The sequence below is a fragment of the Stenella coeruleoalba genome, assembly GCF_951394435.1.
Source record: "Stenella coeruleoalba genome assembly, chromosome: 14".
NCBI classification, from domain to species: Eukaryota; Metazoa; Chordata; class Mammalia; order Artiodactyla; family Delphinidae; genus Stenella; species Stenella coeruleoalba.
Genome location: NC_137160.1, coordinates 23,349,668 through 23,355,667, shown reverse-complemented (window position 1 = coordinate 23,355,667; position 6,000 = coordinate 23,349,668). Strand labels below are relative to the sequence as shown.

General features: G+C 52.6%; 1 protein-coding gene across 1 annotated transcript in view; it reads left to right on the top strand.

The window, feature by feature from the left end:
- Positions 1 to 390: 390 nt before the first annotated feature.
- Positions 391 to 6,000, top strand: part of MAPK4 (mitogen-activated protein kinase 4) — a 177,495-nt gene continuing 171,885 nt past the window's right edge. The window contains exon 1 of the mRNA XM_079942913.1: positions 391 to 813. The gene's annotated coding sequence lies outside the window, so the exon portion shown is untranslated. The remainder of the gene's footprint in view (positions 814 to 6,000) is intronic.

Below are 6,000 nucleotides of genomic sequence, written 5' to 3'. Positions count from 1 at the left end.
CTCACACCCCGGGCGCCAGGCTCTGCACCCGTGCACGTGCGCTCTGCGCCCCCTCAACCTTCGGCAGGTCCCCCCTCCCGCGCCACCCGGTCCCCGCCGGCCACTTCTCCCTGGCGCCCCCGCCTCCGGCCGCTGCAGCAGACCGGGGCGGACCCGGCAGAGAGGCCGGGATTTCGGCCGGGGCGCAGGGGCACTCCGCTTCCCGCCGCCCCATCCCTCCCGGGCATAGCCCGAGGGGTCCCTCCCCTGGGCAGGAGTGAGGACGAGCTTCAAAGGTGAGGGAGGACTCTGGGGAGCCTGCGCCCAGGCTGGAAGGCCAGGCTACCCCGGGACCTGGGCTCGACTCAGAAAACGCGGGCGCCCGGCACCCCAGGTGAGGTTGCCTCCGAGGGGGCTGGGTCGGAGAAGGCCCGTCTACACTGCACGCGCTCGGCTCCGGAACAGCGCGGCCGAGCGGCCCGGGGGCTGCAGGAGAAGGAAGCGGGGCGCGCGGGGGAGGTAGCCCCACCCCTGCCGCCCAAGGCCGGGCTCCCCCGCGCCGGCCGCCGCAGCAGGTGGGGGCCCGGCGGGCCGGGGGCGGGGCCCGGCTCGGGGCGGAGCCTCAGCGGCGAGCACTGGGCGGTGCGAGCGGGGGTAAGGGCCGGAGCCGCAGCCGGAGCCGGAGCCGGAGCCGCGAGCTGGGCTCTCCGGGCGCCCGCCGGAGCTTGCAGCGCGCCGGGGCTGGGACCGGCCGAGCCGAGCGCGCCGGCGCCGCGACCGCAGACAAAGGCGCCGCTCGCTCCCGGGCCGCCGCGCTCTCGGGTTCTGCTTTGGGTAAGTGGCTCCGCCTTTGCTTGCTTTCTTCTGCCGGCTGCCTGCTCCTCTCGGAGTTCCACGGGCTCCGGAGAAGCCGGAGAGAAAGGAAGAAATGATACTTCCCCTCTCTCTCTGCAGCCCCATTTCACCTTAAAAAAAAAAAAACCGAAACAAAACCCCCAGCAAATTTCACACTAGCGAGTTTCCGAGCGGTGGGAGGTCTCCCGTGGGATCGACTCGGCCGCCCTCTGTGACCCCTTGCTCCGCCGACTGCGCGCGCCTGGGTAGACCCTGGATCGGCGATTTGGATGGGAATGTTACCGCTGGGCTTCCCCGGGGCGGGAGGTATAGGGGAAGAGGCTACAGGGACCGGACGCCGCGAGGGGACCCCATCCCCAAGGACGGTTCGGCGCGTTTTGGGGCGCCCAGGGGCTGTTCGTACTGCCAGTTCAGATTCGGATCTCGGTGATGGGGTCTGCCCCAGTCCTCTAGCATCCTCCCCTCCAGCCTCCTTCCCGTCTTTTTCAAGGGTTAATATAGCGCCCCCTACGCCCCACCCCACCGAGGCTCATACTCTGCCCCTTCGCGGCCCCAGGGAGGAGGCTCGGGGCGCCCGGGAGAGCGGGGAGGGAGGGAGCTCCGCCGCTTTTCCCGTTGGGTAACCTCAAACCCGAATCTGCGGGGAGAGCGGGAGGCTACGGGCGGAGAATCGGGTTTGACATCACAGCGCCGTCCCGGGCGGGCTCCCCCAGCCTCTTCCCCGGCTGCTCTCCGTCAGAAAAGCAATCGGAAGCCCGGCTGGCTTTTTTGCTTTTGTTCTGTCCGTAACTCTCCGGAATCCGGGGAGAAGCCGGGGCGGGCGGATACCCCGGGAAGGGGACCCTGGCGGAAGCTCCAGGTGCAACCCCAAAGTGACAATTGGAGGCGGCAGCTGTTTCCCGCCCCCTGGGTGGGGAAGAGATTCCGATCGCTAATCAATGCTCGGGATCTGGCAGTGGGTCCGCTGCTTGCTAAAGAGCGGGGTGTCCGCCGCGGCCGCGCGCCGTCACGCGCCTCTCCAGCACTCTCGAAAACGCTACCTCGAGACGCGCATTTCCATTCATGGATCTGTGCCTGGGACTTGATTAATGTCACCTCTGCCCAGGTTCTCTAAGGAGCGAGTGTCTGCTTCTATTCAATTTAATAGCCATTTATAGGGGCCTACTATGTGCAAGGCAGCAACCCTACGATTATCTTCATTTAAAAGATATTTACGGAGCACTTACCATGTGCAAAACAGATGTGTTACAAACTTTTCAGTTTAGAGGATTTTTATTGAGTACTTACAATGTTCAAGGTACCTGTGCTCTGACCTTATTTTAATAGGTATTTACTGAGCATCTACTGAGTACAAGCTGGGTTTTTTTCCCCGCTTTTTTTCTGAAGGTTTGCCCAGTGTATCTTTTGAGGGCAGGGATATGGAGCAAGGAAGCCAGAATATGTCTTCGAACCCTTCAGTTCCTTTCGTAACCTGCATTTTAACCTTTCCAGACAGCTTGCTGTGTGGTTTAGGAAGAGCTGGTCTTCTACACTACAGCTTGAGGGTTTCTCACAGGGGAGCAGGGCAGAATAATGAAAAGGCTACTGTGGGACCTCTTTCTAATTCAGTTTCCTCACATTGAAAAAAGAAAAGGGAAGCAGTTTCTTTGTGCAAAGCACCGTGCTAGTTACTGCAGGCAATCAAAGGTTAATGAGGCAAAGCCTTGACACTCAAAGGCTGGAGAGTCTGTGGTAGGGCCAGAAAGACAGACAAAAGACAATCAATTAAACCAGGAGGGCGGGGGGTTGGGAGCATGAAGATAGGGCCAGCATGGACCTGCCAGCCGCTAGCTCCAAACTGGTGACTGGGTTGAGAGTGGCTTTAAAATCCCATCACTGTGGTGTCTGGGGACCTACAGGCAAAATCAAATGGTCTGAGGGTCCTACCTACTAAGAGGTTAGATGACTCCATTACTCTGATACTCCTGGGATCCTGAGACACGCTGGAATATCCAGATTGGCAAGAAAACCATGGGTCCTCAGCCTCTTGACAAATAGTTGTTATATATAGGCTGTTATCAAGGAAATGTAGTCTAGTTGGTAGGATTGTAGTCTAGTATGAGTTCTTGAGATAAACCCGTAAACTGACTGCTCGGGCACCACACATGAAAAGCCGGGAGCAAATTCCTCCCAGAATTTGATGTTGAAAACAAAATTCTGTCCTCATGGAATTGTGCCTTTCCTTTCATCAGACGGCGAGAACTTGCTCTGTCTAGTATGGTTATCTTTTTAACTTGGCGTCCAGAAATTCCTAGTAAGTGCTTTATCCTAGCTTCTTGGTACAATGATCTTTTTCTTCCCAATTTATTTCTGATCTCCCTTAAAAAATTTTTTTCTTTTAAATACTGCACTGTGTTATTTTTTTGTTATGAAACTGAAAGCTCCCCTCAAATCTTTTCTGGAAGATACCTAGGAAATATGGTAAGCACTAGATGAATGACTTGGAGGCCCTGTACTTATAAGAAGAGGGAGGGGAAAAAAGGCCAAAATCAGGAATGTACAGAGAAAACATAAAGTGGCCTTGCAAGATGGAACAGGATTCAGATGGGAAAAGAAGATGAACAAAGATCTCCCTCCCAAATTGAGGGAAAGGTTGTAAGCGAAAGTGTGATGGAAAACAAACCATCTTTAGAGCACTTTAGGAATTTGATAGCTATTCATCTGGAAGAGTTTCCATTCATTCAACAAAGAAGCACTGCCTGAGCATTTAACTCTGTGTCCACGACTTTGCTAGGTGTCAGGTAGGGGCTTCACCCAGCACTGTCTGGGGTTCACTGTGATTCCCACAGCTGGTGAGGACCCTTGTCTCCTGTTCCAGCGGCAGGGATAGCACTGCATCCCTACCATTCTTTGAAACATTCCTAGAGTTTTTCACCTGAGCTGAACTGTATTGTAATCTTCTTCAAGGCCAAGAATGTGACTTTGTTTTTTTTCTCTGCATCCTTCCCTGCCTACAGGATCCGGCATAGTCTGTAGAGCAGGTGACATTTATTCCAGAACCCTGGATTGCCCATTCCTTCCCCCTTTCCCTACCTCGTCAGGGCCTGGCCTCTATTCCTCTCCACCGCTTTCAGCTGCCCAAAGCCTTTCACTGTATGAAAATGAGGGGCAAAAACAATCTGTCGTCAGTCACTTTCTCTTGAATATGAATGTAGGTCACTGTTCTCTCTTCCAGGGGTCCTTGCACTTTAAGCCTCATTATGGAAGGAAAAGCTTTGTCCACCATGAGAAGATTTCAAGCATAGACAAGTGGGTATTGGAGGTACCTGGGTAGGCGAAGCGCCTTTCCTGGTGCTCCTGAAATTATGCTACCACCTGCTCACGTAGGCCCTCTCGGCAAGGGTCTCTGCAGTCCCACAGTCCATAAAAGTCTGGAGCCTTCATTGCTTCTTACCGTGGCATGGTGGTTGAGGTCAGAGAGCAGCTCTGCCTGAGCTCCCTGTCAACCTGGCCTTCACTCACTCTGTTCTTTAGACGATCATCATTTTCTAGACAGAATCCTTGCTTCCTTCCCTACAGGTGCCATTATCTTAAGGCTGGGATTCTCAACCTGGGCACTCTTGGTGTTGTGGGCTGGATAATTCTTCGTCGTGGGGAGCTGACCTGTGCATTGCAGAATGTTTAGCAGCAGCCCTGGCCTCTACCCACTAGATGCCAGTAGCACCCCACACCCCCTCCCCAAGTTGTGACAATGAAAAGTGCCCCCAGTTATCGCCAGATGTCCCCTGGGGAGCAGAGTCACCCCGATTGTGAACAGCTGTTCTGAGGGGTACTGGTTGCTCTGTATCGTGCTGCGTAAACATTCCCACTTTCCTGGGAAAGGGCTTCTCTAATGTAACTTGGTTGGCAAGACAGGTGACTTGGCAAGTGTGTACTATACATTGTGGAATTTCCATATGAATAATTTCATAAATCAGAATAAATGTCCTTTGTCAGGACACATATCCTAATCTGGTCATCACAATAAGTCAATCTTTGGAGGCAAAACAACAATCACCACCACAACCCTCCCCCGCCCCCCCCAAAAAACCCCCAAATCTCTCAAATTCATCCCCTAGCATGTGTTTGATTTATATACTAGGAATGCAGGTAGTAGGACCACCACTGGCAACCAGTGTTACTCACAGGGTCATGCCCAGCCCACTGGGCAGCAGTGAGGGAGGGAAGTGGCAGGCGAGGATCCAGTTCTGAGGAGTCCTCTTTAAGAAAAAGACAAAATAACCAGGTGAACGTGTGGCTGCTAGAGCCCCTCCCCAGCGTTGGGAGGGGTTCTGAGGTTTCGGTTTCATTTGCTTCAGGTGAAGCTGCCTCTGGAAGTTGTTGTGAGGAGTGACTGACAGCACAGCTGTGGCTGCAGGACCGGGAAAGCCGAGGCTTTCTTCTACTCATGACTGGCAAGAGCTAAGAGAAGCTTCTCAGACTTGACTTCAGTAGAGCACAGGGATCGAAATAGAATTGTTAAATACAGGGTAGCCGGTACTTCTGTTAATATCTGCCTTCAGAAGTAGAACTTTCATAGCGTCAGCATCATCACCTTCTTTGCAGGATGGAACAAGGGGCATGGTTAGTTCAAGCTTAGCAGCAGGATCCTTGAGTTCTTCTAGTGGATGGAAGTAACTTAATGAACCTTGTAAGAGTGATGTTGGCCTAGTGCCCAAGTTATTGCTTCCCAAAGCGAGTGAACCTCTTTTTCAAGTCACTGTAATGGTATTGGGAAAGTTTACAGATTTCATTGATTCAAATTTCTATTTTGGAATACGCAAGCGTGGGGTGAGACTTTTCCTTTCATTGAAACAGGCCAGATAGGAAATACCTTTTGGCGGCAGGGTGGGCAACTAACTCAAATACTCAAAAACTTAAAATAATAAAACAACCAAACAAAAGCCCTCTATATTTCAGGCTTTTCATTGATTCACAATCTTCTTCCTTAGTCTAAACGGACCTATTTTCAAGGAGGAAGAGAAGGTGCTATGATTAGTGTCTAAATGTGCCTGCTGTGCGTGAAACTGATCTGCCAATATTGCCATTGTCTAGATTTAACAAAAATAAAGACTCTCTATTGGAACATTTGCTGTAGGAGGGATTCTTTAAAAAAATTAGTAGTTTTCTATTTGTCTTTACAGTGAT